Source organism: Parasteatoda tepidariorum, chromosome X1 (assembly GCF_043381705.1).
Source record: "Parasteatoda tepidariorum isolate YZ-2023 chromosome X1, CAS_Ptep_4.0, whole genome shotgun sequence".
Taxonomy (NCBI): domain Eukaryota; kingdom Metazoa; phylum Arthropoda; class Arachnida; order Araneae; family Theridiidae; genus Parasteatoda; species Parasteatoda tepidariorum.
Genome location: NC_092214.1, coordinates 17,879,037 through 17,906,986, shown reverse-complemented (window position 1 = coordinate 17,906,986; position 27,950 = coordinate 17,879,037). Strand labels below are relative to the sequence as shown.

General features: G+C 28.3%; 2 protein-coding genes across 2 annotated transcripts in view; one reads left to right on the top strand and one right to left on the bottom strand.

Annotated features, from left to right (window-relative positions):
• The window catches only part of LOC107455474 (Tissue inhibitor of metalloproteases), a gene marked incomplete in the record, with an annotated part of 59,116 nt that extends 53,402 nt beyond the window's left edge, over positions 1-5,714 (bottom strand). The window contains 1 exon segment of the mRNA XM_043040305.2: positions 5,452-5,714.
• Positions 1-27,950, top strand: part of LOC107455465 (synapsin) — a 283,672-nt gene that overhangs the window by 202,709 nt on the left and 53,013 nt on the right. The gene's annotated exons all lie outside the window — the stretch shown is intronic.

Genomic DNA, 27,950 nt, shown 5'->3' with positions numbered 1-27,950 from the left:
AGATAATTGGGGATCAAAAACTTTTTACAACAATTTATAACGTTAACTATCCCAAAGTATCTTCAATTAAAAAATAAAGTTAGAATTATTTATTATTTTTAACAACAACAGTATATATATATATATACTGTTCAGTAAAGCCACCACTAGAAAGGTTTGGAAAAAGCAGTTACTAACACTTAAACTATTACTCATTTCAAAAACTCATGCATCGTAACTTATCTTAGGTGTTTTTCAACGGTATGAAAGGAATGAAAATGACGGTAACTTTAGGAAAATAAATATTTATTTTGAAAAAACTGCAATATTAAAAATAAAAATTAAATATCAATGATATGAAGATGGATTTAGATCATTTGTCTTTTAAACTGCTGCTAACAAACGTTGCTACACGTTTGAAATGTTGTGGAAATGAATAGGTTAGCATCAGAATGCAGCACACATATCAGTACAAAAAAAATTATTTAGAATATAAATGCGCAACAAAAAGAAAGAGCTAGCAGAAAAGAAAAAAAAGAAAAACTTGGCATTGAGGGTATAAAGGAAAGCTTCTCATCAATTTTAACTACTCCATATCATTTCCCATTTATCTATCAAAACCAAACTATATATTTATCCACGCCTTCATTTGCATTAAGACGAAGTTTAAAAAAGGCGGGAAGAATGTAAAAAAAGGAGAAAGCAAGATGCGGACTTATTTCCTTTATCAAATAAAAATAGCTTGAGTCTCTTGTTGAAGGTCACGGGTCCTACCTACTTGTCAGACATATTTAAGGAGCAGAAACATCCGGATATGTCACTATTGAAAGAATTCGCATCTTAATGAAATGAGACACTATTTGATGCAAGTTTGTAATTTGCTAGTATGCATGATCACGGATCAAAAAGCACACGCGTCAATCCTCTTGGGCGACAGGCCAGGTTTTTTTTCATTTTTTGACACTCTTCGTTAGATGGTTAAGGTCAAGGCAACACTTTCACTATAAGCCCGTTATTATGATTCGTAAAAGCGGCTTTTCAAAATTATTCTTCTTTCGTATCTAAGTTAGGTGAGAAATTACTTAATTGCAAATACGATCACTCGGTGGTTGACAATTAAGAATGATGTAACTTTTTTTTAATTTAACTACTCAACATGTGTTTTTACATTCCATTTCTTTTATTGTTGAATATCAAACAAATTCTAAAAATAGAATAAGATTTATTTCAGGAAGCCTCTTGTTCACGTTAAGTAAGAATTGTAATACTGACAAATACATGTTTTAATTTGCCAAATTATGCCCAATTTAATTGAGATAAATTTTAAACTTTTTGTTATAGGCATATCTTATTTTAGTCAACCAAAATTTTTATCTTGTATTATTGTCAGGATTAACTAATATACGAAATATTAAGATGAGATAAAGTTCATTACAATTAGGAAAAGTATTTATAAATATCTTTAAAGATTAAATTATATTAATGTTTTTGCATTGTTTTCAATTTAATGTATGTTAGCATTTTTCTAAAATTTAAGAAATATTAGCGTTTTTTGGACATTTAAATTTCCTTACTTTTTTATTAAATATAATACACATTTGAATTTTTAGTTTATAAATATTTGCATTCAAAACAAAAAATAAGTAAAAATTTCGTACACATTTATTAGATTATAACAATAATTTGCCGGAAATAAACTATGGTAATTAACTTCAATACATTTGATCACCGTAATATATTAATGCTACGCAAGGTAATGGGATTTTTGACAATAGTGCGATATATATCTTAGTGTATATATAAACGACCACGCACTTTAAGTTTTCATCAAGACCATTTTACTAAACTGTTTAAAAAACGCGTTCAGAAGTCCGTCAAAAACTTTAATACCTTTGAAAAAACAAATTACAAAATAATGTCAAACGAAACAAAACGTATTTCATCGAAGCAGAATAATTAATAAACAAGTTTAGCTTTCGATTGCATGGGAAACGGATCTATAAGATTAAGCATAAGATATTGATTTTACAGATCAATTTTCTATGCTTAAACTTTAAAAAAAAGCTAAAAAATGAAAATTTTATTTGAGTTTTGTTTCAAAGAAAGTTTTTCTTACTCATAAATTTTGCAACAAATCTGTGAATTATATAGTTTAAAAATTTTATTTTAGATTTAATACATTTCTTATATAGAAAGTTATGAAACATAATTTTAGTTTCATACCTAAAGTGAATGTTAGGTTAATACTTATATAATATAAGGTGAATACTTCACACCTAGGCAATCTGAGGTGAAGACAGATTTAATGAGGTTTTGATAAGTAAATAAATAAAGTTTTAATAAACTTCATATAACCAATGCCATGCGCATATTTAGATGCGAATAAGCAACTATCAATTATTAGCAGAAATATATTCCCCAATAATTATTATTTCCACGTATTATTTAATTTCTATGAGGCTATTTAAAATGCATTATATAAAAATTTTAAATGATATAGTTTTAAACAATATTTAAGTAAATTAAAAACTTTGAAAAGCAAATTTTAAAGTAACACATTGATAAAATTTAAAATCACAGTTAACCTTAATTAAATGATAGAACCATTACTTACATATGGATTTCAAACTTTTATAATACTTACGATCATAACTAAAGTCCTTTTCCGAACAAAATAAAAAGTAATCTCACTTACCCCAATTATTTACGGTAAGGAATACAGATAATATTAACTAAATGCTAGGTGGGGCCTTTTTAAAAATAACTTACCTCAATTTTGAAGAAAACCATCAAAGACTATTAAGAAAAAATAATTTCAATATTGAAACGCATCCCAAACAAGAAGAGTATTACTTTATAATATATAGTATATTGTTTTAGGATCTCCTATTAAAGAGTATCTTATAAACATATAATCAAACGAATGCAATATTTTTGGATGCATATAAATAATACATTGAGTTTCAATACTGAGAAACGGTTAAGACGTAAACATAATTCATTTAATGTTATTGTTTTGAATTTTAAGAATACAACACAATACATCTTTAGAATAAATGAATAACACATTTAATTGCTTATATCTCTATTGATAATATATTACAATTTTCTATTAATATGTTTAAGTTACAGGTGAGCTATATAAATCAACAAAATATGCATTTCTAATATTCTATGTGCAGCAGTTTAAAAATAAACATTCGATGAGATTTACATGTAGCTTACATTGTATAAAAAAAATTTGATTTCATAGTTGAAACATTTATTCAACTTTTAATAAGAAAAATTAATAGAATTCTTTTAAAACCTCGAAACAGCTCGGACGTAAAATGACGTTTGTTTAGAGCTCATGACTAAGAAATTAAAATAAATTAGTTACATTGAGTATTCAAGCAATTAAAGGAAAACAATTTAAGTTAAAGATAGCTATAAGGATAAATAAGAGAATGTCTCTAACACTTGGAAACATTTGGGGACAAGAAAGAATGTTGCTAATAATACGGATAAGATAAATCAGTTGAAAGAAAGGAGTGAATCATAAAATAGAGATAACTATCGCCTGTTGCCAGCTTTTAACAGCTGTTTATTAAGCTATTTTGGTTTCACTTAAAATCTGCTTACAGAAATGCAATGAATGTGATTTTAGATAGCTATTTTATTGATTACTGATTGACACTTGATTAAGGCGTGAAAAACTGCACATTGAAATTTCTACAAGTAAACAACGTTCTAAATAATGTTATAAAATGATTTGTTGCCTGAAAAGAAGCTTGGTTTCTTATAAAACATTTTTTACTGGGAACGATTTTTTTATAGTATTGTAAAACTACGCTGAAATGATGAACTTTGATGAATCATTTGCTCAAAAAAAAGTTGCACTTTCAAACGATTTTTCAAAAAAAAAAAATAAATAAATAACCACTATTTCAGCTAAGAAATTGTTTTATTAGCTGACAAAAAAGTGAAAATAAGTTTAACACACTTGAATGTAGTTTTCCTTTTATTTTTACTTAGATAAAAGCAAAAAAAGATATTTTCCAGTAATTATTTTAATTAAATTTTTGAAGAAAGATATCAAATTATTTTTGAATTTAAAAAAACGTTTCTAATTTTAAAAAAAAATTCAAAAATAAATCAAAAATTATTTTTTTAAAACTTATAATGATTACCAGAGATATTTTGTGCGTAGAGCTCCGTAAACATATGCAGAATATTAGAAAAATTCTGATTATTTAACTAATTGGTATTGAGCACTCCAACTACTGAGAAAACAGGAAGATTTTTCGTGATTTAAAACAAATCATAAAACTATATTTATGTCAATTAATATTTTGTGCATTTGTCAATATTATATGAACTGTATGACCGTACTATTTCGATTTCATCAACATATGCATAATGCTGATAATGCACCGATTTTTAAATACTCTGACACTGATTCTGATACAGCAGACGCAGTGCACCTGATTTTGCTAACATAAGTAATGCATTAACTATGATTTGAAGAAAAAATGAATTCTTAAAAATTGCATACAATTTTAGCAACATAACATATATTGCTGATTTCGAAATGAAATTTAATTTAAAACTAAATATGCTCAAGCTATTTGATAACTTCAACTTAAATAATTTCAAATACAAATCTAAGAATTAAGATTTTTTCCATGAAATAAATTTTCTTGTTTTCAAACAGCCATCTGGATTTATAAAAAGAACCTCGTATTTAAAGTTAATTTGTATCAAATCAATATTTTAAATAATGAACATAACTTATTTTTTATCTAGCAAAGAAGATAAAACTTTATAACAAGCCAACTTGATTTTATTTATATTTTTTCGGAAGAGCGTTCCTGTTATTAGAAATTGAATTTTATAATATGTTGATTAAATTATAGTTATGTTTTATTCAACAAAGTAAAATTTAGTTTAAATAAATATTTCATTACAATAAACGAATTTATAAATCTTTAAATTCAAAAATGTAATTAACGTAAATAGGAAAGACAAATAATTATAAAGTTATTTTAAATATTACTATATTTAGCTAAATTACGGTTTTCCATGAATCTCTTCATATTGCTTACAGTATAATAATTATAACATTTAAATTTTTAATTTACTTTAGAAAAGAATAAGAAAAAATTAAGTCTATTTTAATTGTATTCAAAACAAACTTCTAGTTAAAAATGATGATACTTCCGAACTTCTGATGAGTAAAAAATTCACAACATTTCGTTTACCAATGAAAATATTTCTTTTCACAATACAATATAAATCCTAGCACACAAAAAATAATTTTAAATAAACTATTTAGTAAAAAATGAAACGATTCACTAAATTTCTTAACATCGCACCAGGTATTCGATTACTATAAATTAGCAATCAAGTGAGATAGAAAAAATGCTTATAGTAAAATAGCTGTGCAAATAATTTTTTAAAAAAATAAACTCGTTAAAAAATTAAAAATCGAACCTGTCAAAATGATCTATGTCGAATCTTATCCTAAAATCAGATCTCTAATTTGAAGAGGCGATTCTTTAAATATGTCAACACAGCTGAGAGCCTTTACTTTTTAAAGATGCGACTTGCACATGGGATTGTAGATAGTTGAATGCTGGATCCAAACAATGTGGTAAGGATGAAGATCGCGCCTATCACGCCGCCAACATAACTCGCCAAAAAGATCTTTGGGTTGCATAGTTTATCCTTACTCTCTCATCCTTTTCGTTTTCATGCATGCTTTTTTTCAACGCAACCATTCTATTTCATTTTTGTTTCTTATATGCTTCGAAAAACTGCTTTTGATTTTCAAATTAGTCGATGAAGATCCGAGTCTGCGTATTTAAAAGTCAACTTAATAAATCAATATTATAAAAGTTTCCAGTGGCATTTATATGTATGCTTATATATTTTTTTTAATCATTCAAATATTATGAATTAAAATGAGCCTTATAATCAAACTTAATTTATATTTTTGAAAAAAAAAAATATAAGTGGTTTATCTGCAAAATATACAGGAAAACAGAACAGAATTATTTTTTGACAAAATGAAATTCTTAGTGTTTTTTTTTAAAAAATAAATCACTATTATTCATTCAAAAAATACCTAAAAGCATTAATTTAGCCTTTACTAGATTTCGAAATAAATGATTCATTATTCTGAAGCAGAAAAAAACTTTAAACTTATCTGAAAACTTAAAAACTTAAAACTCATCTGAAAAGTAACACAAACTAAAAATAAAATTTGATTTCGGATTGTAACATAACTTCAACTGTAGTAAAGATAAGGTTAAATAGACAAAATTGGAAGGTAAAAATGAAATAAATGATTGCTGTTGTTGTTGTTAATTTACGTCGCACTAGAGCTGCACAATGGGCTATTGGCGGCTGTCTGGGAAACATCCCGGAGGATGATCCGAAGACATGCCATCACAATTTTGATCCTTTGCGGAGGGGATGGCACCCCCGCTTCGGTAGCCCGACGACCTGCGCGCGAAGGCAAGCACTTTAAGGTAGCACAGTTTAACGAGGACCAATACCGCACACCCTCGGTCCCTACGCAGACTGATCCAAGTGGTCACCCACCCGCACACTGACCGTAGCCAGTGATGCTTGACTTCGGTGATCTGCTGGGAACCGTGTCTTAACGATTAGTCCACTGCGGGACTGAAATAAATGAATTCAATCCAATAAAAATATTTATTTTAAAAAAAAAAACTTCTGAGGCTTGTCTGCTTAGTTCAAGACTAACTAGTAAGCCCTCGTCAAATTAAAATACAACACAAATGACAATCTATGCCACTTAATGGCCCACCTATTTCCGATGGAAATTGTTTTTCGAAAAATTCTCTGAAAATTAGAGGTAGTCGGTTCGATTCCCACCTTAAACTCTTCTTAATACCCCCTTATAATTTGTCCTATATATTCTTCAATTGAACCTTGAATTATTAGCCACTCAAACATACAAATCTACAAATGAATGTAAGACTGAATAAAAAATTAACCTGTCGCAAGAAGTGAAATGAAATAAGCTTAGTAACGCAAGTAAACCTACAATGAAATAATGAGTAATGAGTTGGTTATTTGGTTAGAGCTACTGGATTACGGATTCATTTATTTGGTTAATAAATGCTCAGGTTTGCAGTATTATTTTTATTTTCTCCCGCAGATTGAACAGCCAACCCATATCGGACTTGCGGCTACCTCATAGTTTAGAGCCGCAGCGTAGTAATTTTTAACCAAACCCATAATATAAGGGATGTTTTACACAGAAAATCAGGACAAACTAACCTTCATGGAGATCTTTGGGATGAAAGTAACCAACTATTTGCTTTACAAGCAGAGGAAAAACTATCTATGGTTCGTCCAGGATGTTCCTCGGGCAATAATCTCTGAACCCTTTACCGGCATCCAAATAGTTTGTTTTTTATTGGGGTACCAATTGTTTTGTAACATGTATTGGGTCGCTGGTTTGTTTCTCGTGGCAACTTAGGGACATTTTCTTCAGTTCTTTGCTTTTGGAATCTTGTTATTTGTGCAGGGGCATCTTTGTTCGTATGTTTATGTTTGCAGAAAACTCACTGCACATGGCTTCCCCAACCAAGCAATTTTGCCGTTCCACCAAGCGTTTTGAAGTACTGAAGTTTTGTAGTTGAACCCACTGTGATCCTGGATGTATTTTTTGTCCTTATCTAACTTAAACTATTTGTTCTTTCAATTGACAAAGGTCGTTTTTATTTAAAGAATTCTCTTCATTCACATAAGATTTAAATGAATATGCACACTTATGTGAATTTTCTGTGATTAATAATATTTATAATAATTCTAGGCGATTAATAATTTTCGCACATTTAGTAGTACTAGGAAATTATAGGAACAATAATGGGTGTCAATAATTATTTTAATTTATATTTTAGAATTATGAGGATAAATATATTATGAAAAATATTGAAACAGTAGCTTACATTTTTTTAACGTAAAAATATATTAGAGAAAAGGTGAAATTTTTTCAAATGACTATACATATTTGGAGGCATAGAAAACTGTAATATGAAGCTGTTACGATTTTTGAATTATATGTGAGACGTAAGTGTTCTACGAGAGTAAATAAAGTAAAGCTAAAGAAGGTGTTAAAGAATTAAAACTTAAAACACTATAAAAAGAAATGATTTATTTTACACAATTATATCTGTTTAACTCAATGCTGGTGTATTATTTTAAGCTGAGTCCTACACTTCATAATATATGAAAAGATGAAGAAACCTTCTTTTAAAAAATATGAAGTGTTATCCTACTTTGTTATTGCATAACATATATTTACTCTTTGATGGATTAGGCGTACCCACTCAAGAAATCGTTTCAAAATCATGACTTCAAAAACTTTTTAAAAATATGAATAATTCATTGCTTTATTTGCATATAACTATCGCATAATCAATGGAGGAAATTATAATTTTTTCATGAAAATATTTTTTTCAATGAGATCACTTTACATTTTATGTTTTCATAAATATATAATAATATCTTTAAAAGGAAACTGTTTGAATACATCATGAATATATATTTTCATTTCTGTCAATATGAACTATAAAATTATCAAATTTCAGTGTATAAAACTTAACAATGTTAAGCTTTATTCTTTGTAAGAAAATGTATGGGAAGTAATGCTCCTGAGGTCTTTTTTTATTAAATCAACCCTTATAAAAAGGGATTATATTACTAATTTACATGCATGGTTTATTTACGTTTCGGCTAGATTGTTAACTAGAGCAATTAAAATTGCAATTGGGGACTGTTTTGGATTCCTCCTAAGTGATGATCCGAAAAAAATACTGCTGCACACCACAATTTAGACAAGTGATGGTAACAATCACACAACCTCCGCACTGCACAACGTCCCTCTAACACCGAAGTGTATAGGGGCTTTTCGGGCAGCTCTGAAACCAGTAGTTACATTACAAGCATTAGAGTGGATAGATTAGAGTGTTTGCTTTCTATTTATTGAAATTACATACATTTGCTGACTTGTGTGCTCAATATAGGCTTATAAGTCATTGTCAAGTAGAAAATACAGATAGAACAATTCAGAGAAAGACATCACAAAGAATACATCCAGGGTTACGGCGGGATTCGAACCCGCTACCTCCACGCTTAACAGAGCGTTTGGACCGGCAATACCGCTCGGCCAGGGAGGCCCCTTTGCTTTCTAATGAGGTCCCAACGAATTCCAGTGATAGCTGGTACGAATTCCGCATCCGGCTTGCACAGACCACAGTGCTGACGTAAAATATGATCAGTGGTCGACGGATCATGGGTCAGAGTTTCTACTTGCTGTCTGACTAACCCTGGGAGGTTTTCGTGGTTTCTCTCTCCATGTAACGCAAATGAAAGTTAGTTCCATCAAAACGGCCTCCACGAAGGCTGATTTCTCCCAATATTTGATTCAGAAGTTCCCTTGTCTTCTGGAATAGGTTCAAAAGTACGAGGCTACGGAGTTGAACATTAGTAGTCGTAAACCCGAAAATTTGGGTCGGTTGTCTAGCGACGGTTGTAAAAATAAAATAAAATATTATCTTTTGGGTTTCCTGGAGAAGCAAAAATTAATATTTTTAATGTGAGGCGAATAATGTGGTATCCTTGAGGATTTTACCTAAAATATTATTACTCCAATTGCAATCTGTTATCATTCAGAAAGAAAAACCCTATAGATAAAGTTGATTGTATAATTAAGCATTAAATCAAATATATTTTTCTTGTAAACGTTTTGCATGGCATGTGAAAAGAATTAAAAAACATTTTCGCAGTTAGCTTAAAAGCTGTGATCTTTCAACGACTGCAATAAAAAAAAATATATAACGTCTGGCTAGGTTCTGAACCCAACAAAGCCAAAACTCGAACCAGGATCAAACTAGTTCATTCGAACTAAGTCCACACAGAGCAATATCTACTTCAACAATCTAAACATTTTTTTTCTTATTTTACAAGCACCTTAAATTATCAACATCCGTGTATTAAATTAACCTAAATATTAAGTTATTTCATCACGTTAAGCTTGCCAGTTTTTGAAGCTTTAACCACACCTTTTTATTTTTTCATTTTCACGCAATTTAATGCACATTCCATCCGTTATTTCTATTAGATCATTTATTTCTTTATACATATTCCTCGCAGGTATTTCGACCTGCCATATTATGTTTTGTGGAGTTTCTGATTATGAAATTGTAGTAGCAAAGTGGTTCTAATTATAGAATAATACAAATAAAATAAAATTACCTGATACAGAAACAATTCTTTTAAAAACGAAAAAAGATTAGCTTAATTTTGCGAAAACTGATTTCTTCCTCCTTTTTCAATTAGGTCACTAGAAAGATTGAAGGATCAGAGTGGCCCTTTCCTGTGTGTTCCCTTGTATGTAGATAAATTAGACACTCTCAAAATCTTAAAATATAATCATAATGCATTTAATAAAAACATATTATAGACTTAATCATCGAAATTCTTTAGTATTTTATTCGATTTGTTAACAAAAATATTTGATTAAACGGATCACTGACTTTTCAATTATGAGTATACTTTTTCTTAGATAATTGAGCTTCCCTTTCTCTATAAAAATTAATTATAAAAATGTTGAAATTATCTTGTTTTCTTTAACAAAACTGGGGTACCTTATGGTACCCCTTACCAAAGGGTACCTTATAACCAAAACTTCCTTGGGGATACCTACCAAAATACTTAAGAGGTAACTCTGGTCCCTCCCGTCAGTTTAGGTATAAGGTTCTAAATATACGTTTATATAAGGCTTATGATTAAATATGCACTTAAACTTAATCAAATTATAAAAAGTCAAAAGTAGTCAACACTTTCAGTAAGATATTTTTCAAATTACAGAGCAATAAAAACAAGAAGAGCATCCATCTTCCTAGAGTTAATAAGTGAATGTTATTTCTCCGTGAATGATTTCCGAAATAAAAGAGAAAGATTAAGAAATATTTGCAACCAAAATAAAACTTGATGGATGGAAATAGATTAACGTTAGTCTTTTAAAATGTAGTGAGACATTTTATCTCCTTGCCGTTTTTAGTCAAATCTTGACATCTAAAAATATAATTTCTTGTCGTGTTTTCTTTTAAGCTTCAGTTATTTTAGTATGATAACACGACAATGTATTCGTTAATTAAATTATCTTTACTAAATAAAGTATTTTTTTCTAACTTTACGTTAAGAAGAATTAAATCTTCAATTTCACTTATACTTGAATATAATGTTAAATTATTTCGAAACTTTATTTTTCGGATCATAGCTGATGACAGATTAATTCTATGATGTATATGGATAATCTAAGGGGTCCTTCTTTTACGTAAAATGTTTTGCACGTAAATATCTTTATGTACTGCCACCCTTACCTCTGTTTCAGAAAGTTTTTACCAATCGGGATTCTAATTCAAAAACTAATCTCCGAAACAAAATGAAATTTTACACATCCATTGAGGAACGTTTAAAAGAACATTCGGATATCAAAATGTCATTGATGTAGTCCTCACTTGGTGAGTTATTTTATGCCAGTTTAGAAAAACTTATTAATAAGAGAATTAGGATTGTTTTGCTGTCACGCACTCTTTTGTCGAAAAATGAATAACTCATCTCACTCAGTTTAAAATTTGAAATAATTTTTGAGTTATGCAGCAATTTATATTGGCAGTTTTTGGGATTTTCGATAAAAAAAAGAAAAACTAATTGCAGTAAAGTTATAATTTTTTGCAACACGTACCCTAAAAGCTGAATGTAAAGAAAAATAATTTTTGATCTTTTTAAATATTTCGAATTAGGCTCAGAGTTTTGGAAAGCTTTTATTTAAATGAGCGTTATATATATTTTGCCTTTAAAATACTCAGTTCCGAAAGTTCCAATTTATTAACAGCCATTTCATATACTTCCGTTTTATTTAGGTAATGATGTAGTTATATACAGAGTACGCAAAATAACGTTTAAATAAATAAAGCGCAATACTCAATAAAAATTATTTCGTTCAAAAAATTTCTAAATATAAGAGATTTTCTGTATGTATCAGACACAGTTAAATATTTTATAAAATGAGTGCAAATAAAATAAATTCTAAATTAAAAGATGATAGAATATTCGTATATTGCATACGGCTTAACAAAAAAAGCTGTGTTTACTACAATTGTTTCATTTTACAGGATTTCTTTAGAAGTTAATGATGTGATTTGTCCTACTAACCTACTTGGTTTTTGCCGGCAATAATCATTCTGATATTCAAATTAACTTTCGATAATTCTTTTTAACCTCAAAAACTATTTTCTCACTTAAAAGAAAGAATGATTTGATTCTTCGTAAAATACGAGATATTTTTATGCTGTATTATAATTGTAAAAGTTTAATTTCTTTTCTTTGACAGGAGAATAAGAGCATAATACTACCTTTTGCTACCGAACTATGCAAAATATTATTTAATTTGAACATATTTTTGGATATACAACAATCACTGATTTTAATTGTAAAAGCTTAATTGCTTTTCTTTGACAAGAGAATAAGAGCATAATACTACCCTTTGCTACCGAACTATGCAAAATATTATTTAATTTGAACATATTTTTGGATATACAACAATCACTGATTTTAATTGTAAAAGCTTAATTGCTTTTCTTTGACAGGAGAATAAGAGCATAATACTACCCTTTGCTACCGAACTATGCAAAATCGTATTTCATTTGAACACCTTTTTGGGGGAATTACAATAATCAACTTCGAACACTTTTTAACCTTACCCAAAAGGCACCTGAATCAATCTTTTCGACAAACTAGTCTTTGCGGAGAAACTACCCCGATTTCCGATACAAAATCACGAAAAACTCTTACGATTAGCCCGATAGCAGGAGGGCTTTAACTCATCATCTGTCTACCTCTGAGGATATTTTCACATCAAACAGCCATTGGTGGGAGCATATTTCGAATTGACCGATATGTTTATTTTTACGTGCATACCGTGATAAAAAAAATTAAAAATTGAAAGAAAAATTAAGTTTTGAATCACTTAAGAGATAAAAAATTTCAACTTGGTTCCCACATTTTTAATTTTTCTTGAAAAAAAATTAGAGCTAAATTTGACGTAAATAGTTAGTAAATCCTATTTTCTTCAAATTTTACATCGATTTTTAGATTATTTTTAGAAACTCTTTCAATACGAAAAACAAAAGTGCAGTAGTTCGAGTGCCTTAAATCTTAAACTTGGAGTTCAGTTTTTTTAAACTATCTATAGAATTCTGAAAAGAATTTACTGGACATAAAACCAGACGAATATTTTAAATATATTGAAAAATTTAATTGTTAAAAGAATCCTTAATTAGGTGGAAACTTTCAAAACTTAATGAAAAATTCCTGACTTTTCTCAATATTATCTGTTTAAAAAAAGGCAGTGTTAGAGTTTCTGTTCAAATATTAAAAACTTCAATCAAAAATGCTTTTAAAAAAAAACTAAGACTTATTAGTGTTTTTATCATACTGACAGTTTGTGCCATTTTATTTTCAGAAAAAAGGATAAAGATGAGCAAAATTTACCCTAACAGTTGTAAATAATGGTTTCAAACTCACAACATCCATAAAAATAACATATTATTCCCTAAAAAGTGTTATGAAAGTGTTTGAGAAAGAGCCTCGAAAGAACAGCCTTAAACATCAAATTATAACAATCAACGATATATTTTTTTTTTATAATTTTCAACACTTAAAGCAATATTGTTCAATCGATTTATTTATCTCATATAAAAAGCTTTAATATTCATGAGTCATATTAAAGATAAATAATCCTTTAAATACTCAAAATATATTGACTAACGTAAGCTGACAGCAGATGCATAAATTCCCAATAAACAATCGAAAGAAATTCAATACCCTTATTTTTTTATGATACGATATCTATCTTACTAATGTAATATCTATCCCCGTCACTTATATTTTCTTTTAAAAAAGAATTTTTTTTTCAATGTTTCTGTGTTTTTACTTCAAAAAATGGCTCAACGATATCACCCCTACAATCTTGTTGAAATAATAGATTTTCCCCTATTCTAGTACTCAAGCGAGGAGCCAATCATGCATTAGAACACTTTTAGTGCACCCCTCTAATCTACATAACGGTCATATTTGTATTCCTCTTTAAATAAAGAGCCCATATTTCAGTTCTAATCCCATACCGGGAAGTATAGGATTAACAGAATAAAAGCATATTCATATGAGTCAGATCAGTTGATAATTGAATGTAAGCCCGTTTCTCAGTGTTACATTTGTACTAAGAGATGCTAACGTTTTAGCTATATAATTATTTTAAAATAGTTACTCTTTCGAAATTATTCCAAAAACTAGATAACTGACAAAAAGTTGTTACAAAACAGAAGAAGTTTGTTCAGAAAAGATTATTAAATATTTTCGTCTGTTTCAGCGTAAACAGTGTCTTCTTCTACACTGAGGAAAAATTCTGACGAAAAAGAAACATATTTTTATGTAATAGACGATTCTGATGAAAAAATGAAGAAATAAAAACGAAATCTATCATTATTCACATATTTAGTATAAATACAACACTGAAAAGTAAATGTATCAGAAAAACTGGTTTTCACGTCATACTCTAAATAATCAATGATAAAGGTATATAAGGATAGCGAAATCTATCATTATTCACATATTTAGTATAAATACTACACTGAAAAGTAAATGTATCAGAAAAACTGGTTTTCACGTCATACTCTAAATAATCAATGATAAAGGTATATAAGGATAGCGAAATCTATCATTATTCACATATTTAGTATAAATACTACACTGAAAAGTAAATGTATCAGAAAAACTGGTTTTCACGTCATACTCTAAATAATCAATGATAAAGGTATATAAGGATAGCGAAATCTATCATTATTCACATATTTAGTATAAATACTACACTGAAAAGTAAATGTATCAGAAAAACTGGTTTTCACGTCATACTCTAAATAATCAATGATAAAGGTATATAAGGATAGCGAAATCTATCATTATTCACATATTTAGTATAAATACTACACTGAAAAGTAAATGTATCAGAAAAACTGGTTTTCACGTCATACTCTAAATAATCAATGATAAAGGTATATAAGGATAGCGAAATCTATCATTATTCACATATTTAGTATAAATACTACACTGAAAAGTAAATGTATCAGAAAAACTGGTTTTCACGTCATACTCTAAATAATCAATGATAAAGGTATATAAGGATAGCGAAATCTATCATTATTCACATATTTAGTATAAATACTACACTGAAAAGTAAATGTATCAGAAAAACTGGTTTTCACGTCATACTCTAAATAATCAATGATAAAGGTATATAAGGATAGCGAAATCTATCATTATTCACATATTTAGTATAAATACTACACTGAAAAGTAAATGTATCAGAAAAACTGGTTTTCACGTCATACTCTAAATAATCAATGATAAAGGTATATAAGGATAGCGAAATCTATCATTATTCACATATTTAGTATAAATACTACACTGAAAAGTAAATGTATCAGAAAAACTGGTTTTCACGTCATACTCTAAACCAGTAGTCCCCAACCTTTTTGTACCTAAGAGCAAATACCAGAATATTGGTCGAATGGCGGGCACCATTTATTTTTTCAAGATAAATTTATAGTTGGTAGACATAGGTAATATTACACACTACATATAGTGCACAAAAAAATTTAATTTTAAAAATTAATTTAACATATGAATATAATTAGTATTAATTTTCTTGTGTAAAATAAATAATTACTAAATTGCTTTCAAAACATATGAAATATAAAAATTATTTATAAAATACAGTCAATGTGGTGTTAGGCATGGCATTTCGCTGGCCAGCGCTAGATAATTGGGAGAATATAATGCTATTTTTAAGAATGGAATTTATTCCTTCAATCATATTCCAGAATTTCTATCTTCGATTCTTCTCGCTTTACTCGAAGAAATTCTGAAACGTATGTTGCTATTACGGTAACGTTTATTTGGTTGGTAAAAGGATTAACAAAAAAGTTATCAAAGGCTCGATGATATTAAATTGTTGAAAGAGCTTTTTAAATTGATCTTTAAACAATTGGAGGTTGATGACAAATGTTAATAAGTCAATTTCACTGTCACCTAACATTTTTTTCATGTTTGGAAAATGCACAAGAGACTTCATTTTCAAATGTGATATCCACAAAACTAGCTTAGCTCTGAACGAGTTTATAGCCTTTATCATTTTTGCTTTATGTTTGTCTTTTTCCTGCAGCTCCAAGTTTAAATTATTTAGTTTTTTCCATTATGTCCATTATGAAAGACAAATCTGCTAGCCAAAGAGGATCTCTCAGTTCCAAAAATGTTTGATTTTTGGCTGCAAGATTATTTTTTATTTCTCCAATTAAATGTAGAAATCTATCAAGTACTTTACCATTACTGAACCAGAGTACCTCAATATGTATTTGCATAGCATAAAATTTGCATAGCATTTATTGGGAAAATGGAAAACTGAAATATTTTATCGTTGGGCACAAGCAGCGGGCGCACCTAGATCGATTGACGGGCGCCATGGTGCCCACGGGCATAGGGTTGGGGACCCCTGCTCTAAATAATCAATGATAAAGGTATATAAGGATAGATTTGCTAAATTTAACCACATTTACTACCAACCAGGATGATATTAAAACCATATTTAACTTATAATTTTATCGAAAGTCATTATTAAACAGCAGCAGTAAAAATTACCGTACTTTTTGGTGTTCTCATAGCAAGAAAACACGGTAAATTTAGCCATATTCTGGCAGTTTTGACCATATATTTTTTTTCATACTGAAACCATTTCATTCTACTAGACGAATTTTCTGAGCTTTATTTCCACGCATATTCATCGTCTTCAAAAATAAATTAATGAATAACAATAACAACGATTCGGTCATAATCAACTGTTATTAGGCATGCAATAAAATACTACTAGCTTCGGGATAAAGAATTGTCGATTGCTCAGAGGCACCAAAATTTAAGGTTTCGAAAAATCAGTTTAGTTTTAAAGTTCATTCAATTTTATTAAATTTTAATTGGAACAAACAATAAAACTTCATATTTTTAAAAAAAATATAAATCCTAATATAATCCAGTTAAACTTGCAGGATGTTTTGTAATTTTACATATTTATGAATTTACACGTGTAATTTTAAATTTTATATCTTACTTTTTTTGCTAAAAATTGTAACGCTGTTACAATTGTCAAAAAATAACTACAAATTAATATATTTTTTACTTTTTCTGAGTCTAAATACTTTGCACTAACTGTTAGTTTCTGACTTAGCCTTTACTCAAAATGCAGCATGGTATTTTTCTTTTCCGAACTGTAAAAAGTTCCTTTAAAATAACAGTTAGAAATCATCTCTTATCGTGATTGGCTGGCTATATACATTACCATATCGGGTAAAGAGCATTTTAATCTCAAGTGGTATATATTCCTGTTTAGAACAATATTAAGATTAATGACCCTGAACTTATTCAAGGTAATGAGCTGTCAGTTAAAACGCAAACTAACCTTCAATCTCAGTAAGTCGAAATGACTGTTGAAATCGTTTAATTGCCTTAGGAAACAAATTTGATGACTCTTTTGAAGAGAATACACTATAAATTTCGAAAGTTCATTAGCTTCTGGAGAAGTTATAATTTTAAACACACTGAATAAAATGTCGTATTTTAATATTAAATGTCGCATGTAAAGAATTACTAAAGAATCCTACATCAAAACTTTTCGTTTTTAATGTTGTGTTAAATTTTGAGACACAAAACACAATGTTAGAAAAAAACTAACAAAATTTAAAACTATGTAAAATTTCAAAAAAAGTACTATCGCGTTGTAGTTTCTTAAAGCATTTGTTGCGTATCAGTTAAAAATTAGACGAAATTAACATTTTTCATTTTTACATTTAAAAAACTATTTTTATGTCTGATTTGAAAGCAATTATCAATCAACACTTAATATCTGTCAACATTGACAAAATTCAAAAATAAAAAAAATAATAAAAAATTTAAGAAACAATTACAAATAATTCATGTCAAAAAATAAATTTTGTTGAGCATTTTTGAGAGTTTCTTTTTGGAGAGCGTTGCATGAACCATTTTATATTTGTCTTAAAACAGAACTATAGATATTAATAAATTAAATATATTTTAAAATAATGTCTCTAATATTACCATTACAGTTTATCAACCATTGACATTCGAATTTCTATTATTCTACACGATATCTATTTAACAATAAACATTTTATTGCTTTATGAAAAATTAATTTAAAATTGGCTACAAAATGCATAAACCACCAAAATAGATGTTTTAGTTACATATGCTGAGCAACATTTATTTTATACTTCAGCTTGATTTATCTAATATCTCAAAACTTTTAAAATCAAAAAATGAAACAAATTTTTTAATAAAAATTATTTATGATGGCATATTGAAAGGTAAATCGTAAACATTAATCGTATTTCATTTAATCTCGCAGGAGAAAAGTAAACAATTTAATTGAGCTTGAATTGTATTTTGAAAAACATGAATCTTAAGTACTTAAACTAACTAATCTCTATGTACTATGTACTAATATCACAAAACTTTTAACATCGAAATATAAAACAAATTTTTGACTAAAATTATGCATGATGGCATATCGTAAGGTAATAAATCATTAAAATTTATCGCATTTCATTTCGTCTCGCAGGAGAACAATAAACAATTTAATTGAGCATGATTTATTTATTTATTTATTATTTTTTTGTTGAAAAATATTAATCTATAAACAAAAATTGTTTTTCACTGAAAACATGTTTTATAACTATTTTTCAGCAACAGAATGTCAATCTTAATGGAAAGACATTGTATGTATAAATAAGTAAATTTTATACAATCACAATTTCAATGATAAGTAATGTCTAATAAAAAAACTAATTGCAAACTTTTGATTTAATATTTTATTGAATTTGTTAAATAAATCTTTTATCTTTGAGTTTCATGATAATAATCACGAATGTAATGATTCACAGCAAAATTTATGGAAATTAAATTTTCTAGAAAAAAAATTTAAATTTAGCAAGATGTATTAAGAAGAAAATTGTGTAAAAAATCAATATATTTTTTTACAATAAAATGTTTTTCACACTAAGCTGTTGCTCTATTTTCAAGAAATAAAATAAGCTATGAACCTTTCGCTTACTGCAACCAATAATCAGAATGATACGATAATGTTGACAAGCTCGACATAACTCAAATATACATACAATTTATGTCTGGTTTTTAAACTTAGAACTTTGGTCTTTAAAAATAATAAATATCATGGGTCATTTGAAAAGTTCATGAAACATAGATTTTTATTTTAAATCATAGAAAAAAAATTGAAATTGTACACTGAGAAAAAATAGGGTCAACATTATCAGAATATGGTAAAATTTACCGTGTTTCTAGCTCTATGAGAACACCAAAAAGCTCAGTAACTTTTACCGAAAACATTTGGTCATGATTTGGGTAAGATTAACAATAAAATATGATTTTATAATATGTAATGCAATTTAGTAAATGTGTTAGACGTTTGATAATTCTATCATGATACCTCAAACCATGGCATAAAAACCATAATTCGGTTAAATTTACTTTTCAATTTCGTTTTCAGTTCTACTAAATAAGTGGCAATAGAAACTATGATTGTAAAAACTATAATTTTCGGTAAACCGTACAATATATACAGAAAAATCCCCAATTGATTTATTTAAATACCGTATATTTCGGCTTTATAACACAGAATCATGTTTCTTCTTGTTAGAAATATCTTTACCATTTAGTGCAGGTAATTTTATCAGAAATGTCATTACTATTTAGCACGGTAATCTTACCAGGATTTGTCTCCTACTTCTTTTTCAAGTAGCTTAATTCCAATCAAAAGTATTCTATTTCTAGCAAAATAAAATTTCAATTTTTCACAGAGCAAAATAAGTTGTGAGCAATAAAACAATCCCTAACGACACTGTCAAATTTCTTCTTGAATCAAAGATCATGAGAAAAATGCAAGCTATCTGAAGATCGCAAAGAAAGATGAGATCACAAAAAACAAGGTTAAAGAAAGTTCGCATCACTTGTTTTTAACAAAACGCTTGATACTTCTTTTGAATGCTTTTCGCCATCAGTTTTGGCATTTATAAATTATAGTCTATATATAAGGATGAACGCAAATATTTCATTTTTTGAAAAGAAGATATATATATATATATATATATATATACATCTAAAAATCAATCACATGGATCTAACTACAATGATTTTTTTTTAACAACCGTCGTTGAACAGTCGACCCAATTTTTTGGGTTTACGACTACTAATGTTCAACTCTGTAATCATGTAATTTTGACCCAAACCAGAAGATAATGGAACTCCTGGATCAAGTAATGAGAGAAATTTACCTTCGTGGAGGACTGTTTTGGTGGAATTAACACGCATTTGCGTTTCATAAAGAAGAAAACCACGAAAACCACCCCTGATTAATTTGACTGCAAAGGGACTTTAACCCATGATCCGTCTACCACTGAGGATATTTTACGTCAGCACTGTGGCCGGTGCAAGCCGGCTGCGGAATTCGTATCGACCAGCCATCACTGGGATTCGAACTCGGTTCACCTCATTGGAAAGCGAACGCTCTATCTCCTGAGCCATCACGTCTCTTCAAGGATTTTTGTAAATTTCGCCCCCACTAAAAACATTAAAATGAAATTTCAACACGTGCCGCATTTAAAATAGTGTATATTCCATATCGTATAAAGCCTAATTTTTTAAATATGCAGTTTCACACTTTTATTACCTGAATTATAACAACCTTGAAAAAAAAATGCGTTATAAGTTTACTATTACACTACCCATAGCATTTCCTCGAGAAGAAATTAAATTATGAATGAGCTTGAACAAGTGATTCATTAAGCAATTCCTTAGGACTCTTTACACAGATTAGATTAGATAAATAAAGACATTGTTTCATGCTGAGAGAGACAATATGTTTGTGATCATTCTTAAACGTTTCTAGAATCCTATTTAGATGTCAAGAGATCATTTAGAGAGACTAGTATGATCAAATGCTTCATGAGCGACAGATATTTATTGCTTCTATAAAGGACATCAGGTTAAATGTTTTTTAATGCAATACTCATTACCTCTGTGTAGAAGCATACTTTCAGTAGAAGTAATGGAATAATTGTGTCCCGAATCGTGTTTAAACGTTACAAAAGATTCATACAGAGGTGACTAGACAGCAACTTCATAGAACTAGATCATCATATAGATAGATCTTTAGTGCATTGCATCTATAGATCTTTAGTGAATTGCATCTATGGATATTTATTGCATTGCATCTATAGATCTTTATTGCATTATAGTTTTGATTATTTTATTATGTAAAAAATTATATCCCTTTAAAAAAATATTTTATTTGTTTTAAAATATATTTTTGTGAAAACAAACAGCAGCAAAAATTATCAAAAATGCACGCACTTAATTAAAAGGCCTGAAAAATATTTTTAGATGCACACAAATGATGTAATAGACAAAATTCTCGCGATTTTGACGAAAGCAATTTCTTTTAGTTTAAGTCATGGGTATATTAAAATAAATCATGAGTTGTAGCTGAAATTTGAGTGAGAGATATTTTAGAAGGAATTAACATGCTTCTTAAATTAACCATTTGTTACTCCTGCTTATATTATCCTACGTATTTAATATAATACACTCTCACAAGAAATGGTTCAAAATTGAACCTTACATTTCGGCACCTATACAGCAAATTTTATTAAGCTTTTATTTCTTTAAAATTAGAGACATAGTATTAGAGACATTAAAATTAGAGACATAGTATCTTTATTTCTGTTAAAATTAGAGACATAGTATTGTGGAATTAAGTTTAGGCATAAAAATAATATGGATAGAAATTTAGCACTAAACTAAGGATGAAGCAATTTTGAGCATTATTATTTTTTAAAATAATCCAAAACTCTAACGGTGTAGTGTACACACGTGCATCACAATGGCTTAATTTGAGAAATGAACTTTTACATTAAGCAACATTACATTACTTTGCAGGTGAAAAAAATTATGAAGGTGTGTCAACATTAATTTTTCTATTCTTCTTTACGGACCACCAAATAACTGAGCCTTTATAACGATAGCATAACACCCCATTAATGTATAAAACAATTTACAAAAATTTATTGAAATTTATGAAATTACAGTTTTTACATTGTAATTTACTTTATTAATTTTTAATCTTCCGCAATAATAAAAAAATATGGCAGAAACTACAAGAATATACTGTGCTTATGGCTCTATGGGAACATCAAAAAGCTTGGTAGTTTTTACAGAAGCGCTTAGTTAATGATTTAGATACAGTTACCAACAAAATATGGTTTCGTAATAAGTGATAAAATTTGGTAAATGTGGTAAAGTTTGGTAATTTTTTAATGATACCTTAGACAATGGCATAAAACCATTTATTCGGTTAAATTTACTTTTTCAGTCTTGTGTTTTCTTTTACGAAATGTGTGGTAATAAGAGCTATGATAATTTTGAAAACCAAAATTTCCGGTAAATAGTTAACATATGAACGGAAATATTACAGTATATCTTAGTTTTATTAACCAGAATTAGGCTTGTTTGCTTGTTTGTTTCTTTAACAGAAATTTCATTATCATACAGTACGACAATTTCGCCTGAATTCTTTTCTCCATCTATGAATAATTGGTATTTTTTTATGTGTTTGTATTGCTTTTTTTTAGATTTTATTAATTATTGTAATAGTAAAAAAAAATCTACGCGTACTTCTAGAGCTTTCAAGGATGGGTTTTAAGAGATTATATAGATTAGCACATTGTTTTGCTTTCTTAGTCTTTAAGAATAAAGGAATTCCAATTTCTTGAAAAAAGGAAGAATATTTATTATCCAGGTTTATATCAACAGGTGTTAAAATGCAGTGATCAGATAATACCTGACACATTCCCTACTTATCAATAAGAATACCCCACACGTTTCAACTGCTACTGTCAACGATAAAGATCTAGAATAACAACATATTTCAAGAAAAAAGCGAGGATAATATTTCACTTAAACGTATTCATTACGTTTAAGTGAAAGAAGTGTTTTATGATGGTGATTTTTCATTGATTAAACAATAAGAATCTTTTTAGACTGAATTTAGTTAAGAATACATATAAAAATCATTTTATTTGTTTTCTGATTGCTATTATTTAATTGAAAGTATTTCACGAGGTGATTTTGATAATTTGTGTAAAATTTAGTAATTTTTACCAAACGTCGGTCAAAAGTTTGAGATGACGCAAAAATTTTCAGTTTGATAATCTCTATTTTATTTAGTAAATAAATGTTAACTTTGCTTGTTTTTTTTATAAAATTGTTTTCAAAATTGGTATTAATTGTTTTGTTTCTTCCTATGTAAGCTATACATTAAACTCTACCAGCCTTTTAAACTATAAAAATTGTGGATTTTTAATTGCACAAATATCTGAACAAGGCTAAATTTAAATATTATTTTAACTATTGAGCATCAGGACTATCCCATTATCCTAAAATGGAAGCACAAAGGTAGCGTGTCGGAATTGCACCGCAAGCCTTGGTGTATTGGTTTATTTATATTTAGTTATTTATTGTTACGAACACAAATGCAGAATTGTGTGCTAATTAAAAAGTTCAGTTTACATGCCCTTGTCAGTTGAAACACAGATAGCACAAAATAGAGAAAAACATGATAAATATATATCCTGGGACTCGGTGGGATCTGAACTCTTTAACCTTGAGTTACAATCAATCGATGCATCTTTACAATGTCTTTCTCCAATTTGAGCAATCAGTTCTCCAACTTAGCTAGAGCTTATAAATGGTGTTTTGTAATGAGCATACAAGCCATCATATGCAAGTGTAACAAAAATAAATAAATAAATGCTTAGAATTGCAAGACTTTTTTTTAAAAATAAATTTTACAGCAGTCTCACCTTTCGCCAAACTTGATTTAAAATGGAGGTAACGGGTTTGAATCAAATCGTAACCATGGCTGTGTAATAGTTTAGATAAATATACAGACTCGTGTTCATAATGCAAAGAATGACTTGTCCCTTATCAAATTTCAGAACAGGTATCACAGAAATGAGAAAAACAGCAGAACCCATATTAAATCTGTTGTCTCTACCCTTCAGAACGCTTAGAGAAAGGGCACACCCCACAGTAAAAGAGGCCTCTATGATACATGGTTGTTTTACTTAAACCTACCACTCTATTTTTTAGACGGAAAAGAATTTCAAGCCGTTCTTTGGACTTAGAAAGAGACCCACATGTGTATATAAATAAAACCCACTATCCGAATAAAAGAGGAATATATATATATATATNTATATATATATATAATTAAAGAACATTTAACATTAGCATAACTTTTTCAAATATATTAAAATATGGATCACACGTTTTTTTAAAAATATTTCTTTTAAAAAAGCTACTCATGAGTATTTTTTTTACAAAAAACTACTCATGAGTAGCTTTTTTATAAAAAAAAAAGCTTCTCACGAAAAGCTTTTTTTTTAAAAAAAAATACTACTAATGAACATATTTTTAAAAAAAACTACTCATGAGCATTTTTTTAAAAAAAACTACTCACGAGTATTTGTGTGGTACAAACAGAAAGAAAAAAATAAAAGCAAAACGCAAATTTAAAAAAAAATCGTTTGATAGTGAGTTCTAAACCCTTTAAATGTCGGATAATGTAGTGAGTTTTCCATTGAAAAATTCTAACATATTGATCTAACATAATAAGCAATCACACAAAATTAATGGTATTTTTATACGAGCCATCACCTTGAAATTCTATCACATGGCATAACTGTTTTTAATTGTACTTGGAAAGAGATGCTACACTCTAGCCAAAAATTTGTTGTAATTAAAAGAACAAAATAGAAAATTGAAACGAATTATCGCCAACTACTGCGCAGATGTATTCTAATTTTAGTTGAAAAGGCATCTCTGAATGTTAAAAAGAAGAGCGTGAATATATTTTGGTTTTTGAAGCTTGATTGAGCATCCATTAGAAAGAAAAGAAGAAAAAACACCTGCCATTCATAAAACAAAGAACTAGCTCATATAACAGATGTTTGTCACTGGGGTATCTCTCTTTGGCAAAGCGGGGATTTTGTCAAGTGATAAACGATTCCCCTCTCTGATCCTTTACTCTTTTCACAGTCTGAAACTTAAATTATGAAAAAATACGGATTATCCAAAAAATGCAACGCTGACAAAATAGTGCAATAAAAAAACTAGGTTAAGTAAGGGGCAGAAATATATTTTATGTTCTAGTGGGGATAATTCACGCTTTTTACAGTATAGAATGGGAGCATTTTACAAGTTTTGGCATATTTTTATTGTGTTATTAAAATGTGATATCTTTATTACAAAAGTAAGTGATTCGAATTTCATTACCGCAAAAATTTAGATCTTCAGATTTTGATTTGATAAGGTTATTTCAATTTACTTTTTTTTAAAAAATGCACAGAAAAATAGTTTTGAGCTGAGGGAGGTAAATATTTTTACTTATGTCCATCTTTAAAATAGTACCTTACACTTCCGAAACATAAATTTCTCCCAATTCAAATTAGATGTTGGCATTGGTGAAAAAGTAATCTAATGAAAGTAATATTGTAAAATTAAAGTAATATTATAAAACGAAGAATACAATTTTATTGAAATGAAATCGCGCCGCTGAACTTTCAGTTTCTTGACGTATCTATTCCCTACTTAAGTCCTAAAAAATTGTACCCCTCACTTTGATTCAGAAACATGAATTTATCTATAACTGTCAGTAAAAAATAAGGGTTGACTGTAATAAAAAAGTAGCCTAAAATGTCATTTTTTAAAAGGGAAACTTAAAAAATTAATTTTATTTTAAAAATGGCATCGCCGTCTAGGTTTTAGATCTAATTTTTTTTCTTCACCTCAATTTATATATTAATTACGTTTAGGTATTCTGCCGTGAAACGAAAAAAAAAAATCATCGTAAGCAAAAAAAATAAATTCGAAATTGATATCTTTATATATTTGACATTTTTGTGTGAAACGCAGCTAGGTTTTTTTTTTCTTTTTTGAAAAATAAATTTTGTTTTTATCAGTTTTCTGAAATTTAAATCCATCCTTTGACATCATTAGCAACAGAAAGAAAATTGTTGGGAAGACACTTCTCTCGAAATCTATCGTGAAACACGATTTTTGTTTTTTCAATTACACTGTGGTATTATAATAAATAATGATCGTGTTAGATAACCAATTTAATTTATTCATTAATATAGTCCCATGACAGGGATGTTCTAATTATTAATCATAAGATTAGAGGGATTATTTTTTTCGACAAAAATTATTTAAGCTATTTATTTCTTATAAATTTTCTCGATAGTAGTACGATTTCAGAGTGCGGTTGATTATTTTATTTTATAGTCTAAACTAGTTTCGTGCAGTGTCAAGAAAAAACTGCCAGAATTATTTGCTAAATTATTTATTATTTGCATTCAAAAAATAGTTTAGTAATTAAAAGTGGAATATAAATGTTTCTTATCTCCTTAAATAAAAATTTTAATTTTTTTATACATTTATTTTACCATTTTCATCGCGTACGTAAATTGTAGAGATTTTTCAATTTATTGAATTGAAACTACAAATTTTCGCGTGAAATTTGTTTTAGTAATTTTTTGCCAGATTGTTTATTTAATATTAATTTATCAAATAATAATAAGAACCAAGTTATTTTTTGGAACTTAATGGCTTATTTGATTCAATTGAAATAAATTTAAAATAATAAATTTAAAAAAAAATGTTAAAGCCATGAATTTTATATTGTAAAATACAAATGGTTGATATAAAGCTTGTGATTGTTTGCTCCTTATGCAATAATAATAATATAAATACATTAATGGAATAAAATGCGTTGTATTGTGATAATCATGGTATGTGTAAATCTTTCAATGCAATCACATTAATGGTTGTTATAAGGGGATATTTAAGTCTTCTTTACTTTCTCTTTTCATGAAATAGTTCAAGTAACTAGATTCCTCTTCATTTCCTTGAGGCAGGAACAATATCCGCTATTTCAAACTACTTATTTGATTGTTTTACTCCAAGACCGGTTGTTTTAACTCCGAAGAAATTACAAACCACAGTAGAATATATATATAATGTAAAATAAAGTTTCAGTTCAAGTAAAAGAGTGACTTTGTTGTTAGATAATTGAAGATTAGAAGTTTAAAGAAGCTAGAAGTGCCAGATTAAATTAAATGATATTTTAAAGTGCCAATTTTTAGATTCTCAAGTAAAACATAGATTCTAAGAATATTTAAGTAAAATAAAAAATTACAGGACCTTTTGTTTTATTGCATTCAATTAGCATTGGACTTATTTTTTTTTTGTAAAAAAAGGAAAAAATGACAATTTAATATTAATTTAAGCTGAATTTTTAAAGCCTTTTTAAATGGTTTGTCAATAATGTTTTTTTTAATTTGCTAAGACAAATTGACTTAAGCATACATCTCCAGAAAACGTTTGACCCTATTACTGATACAGTGAACCTGTTACGTCTAAAGATTCTCAATAGATTCTCTTTACCTTTAGGGCTGTTTAGAGAATATGCTGTTTATCATTACTTTAAAAACTTTTTTCTTTATAATCAGGGAATTATAAATAGCTCTAATTCAACAAATTTTTTGACGCGGAAATAAAACATATATTAATGTCGCGGAATAATATTTTTACTGAATAATGTTTATTTCTGAGTTTAAATTTTTCCGTATTAATAAATCAGTTTTGAATTTTAACAACTTTATACATAAATTAGGAATTGACGTTGAAATTTAAGA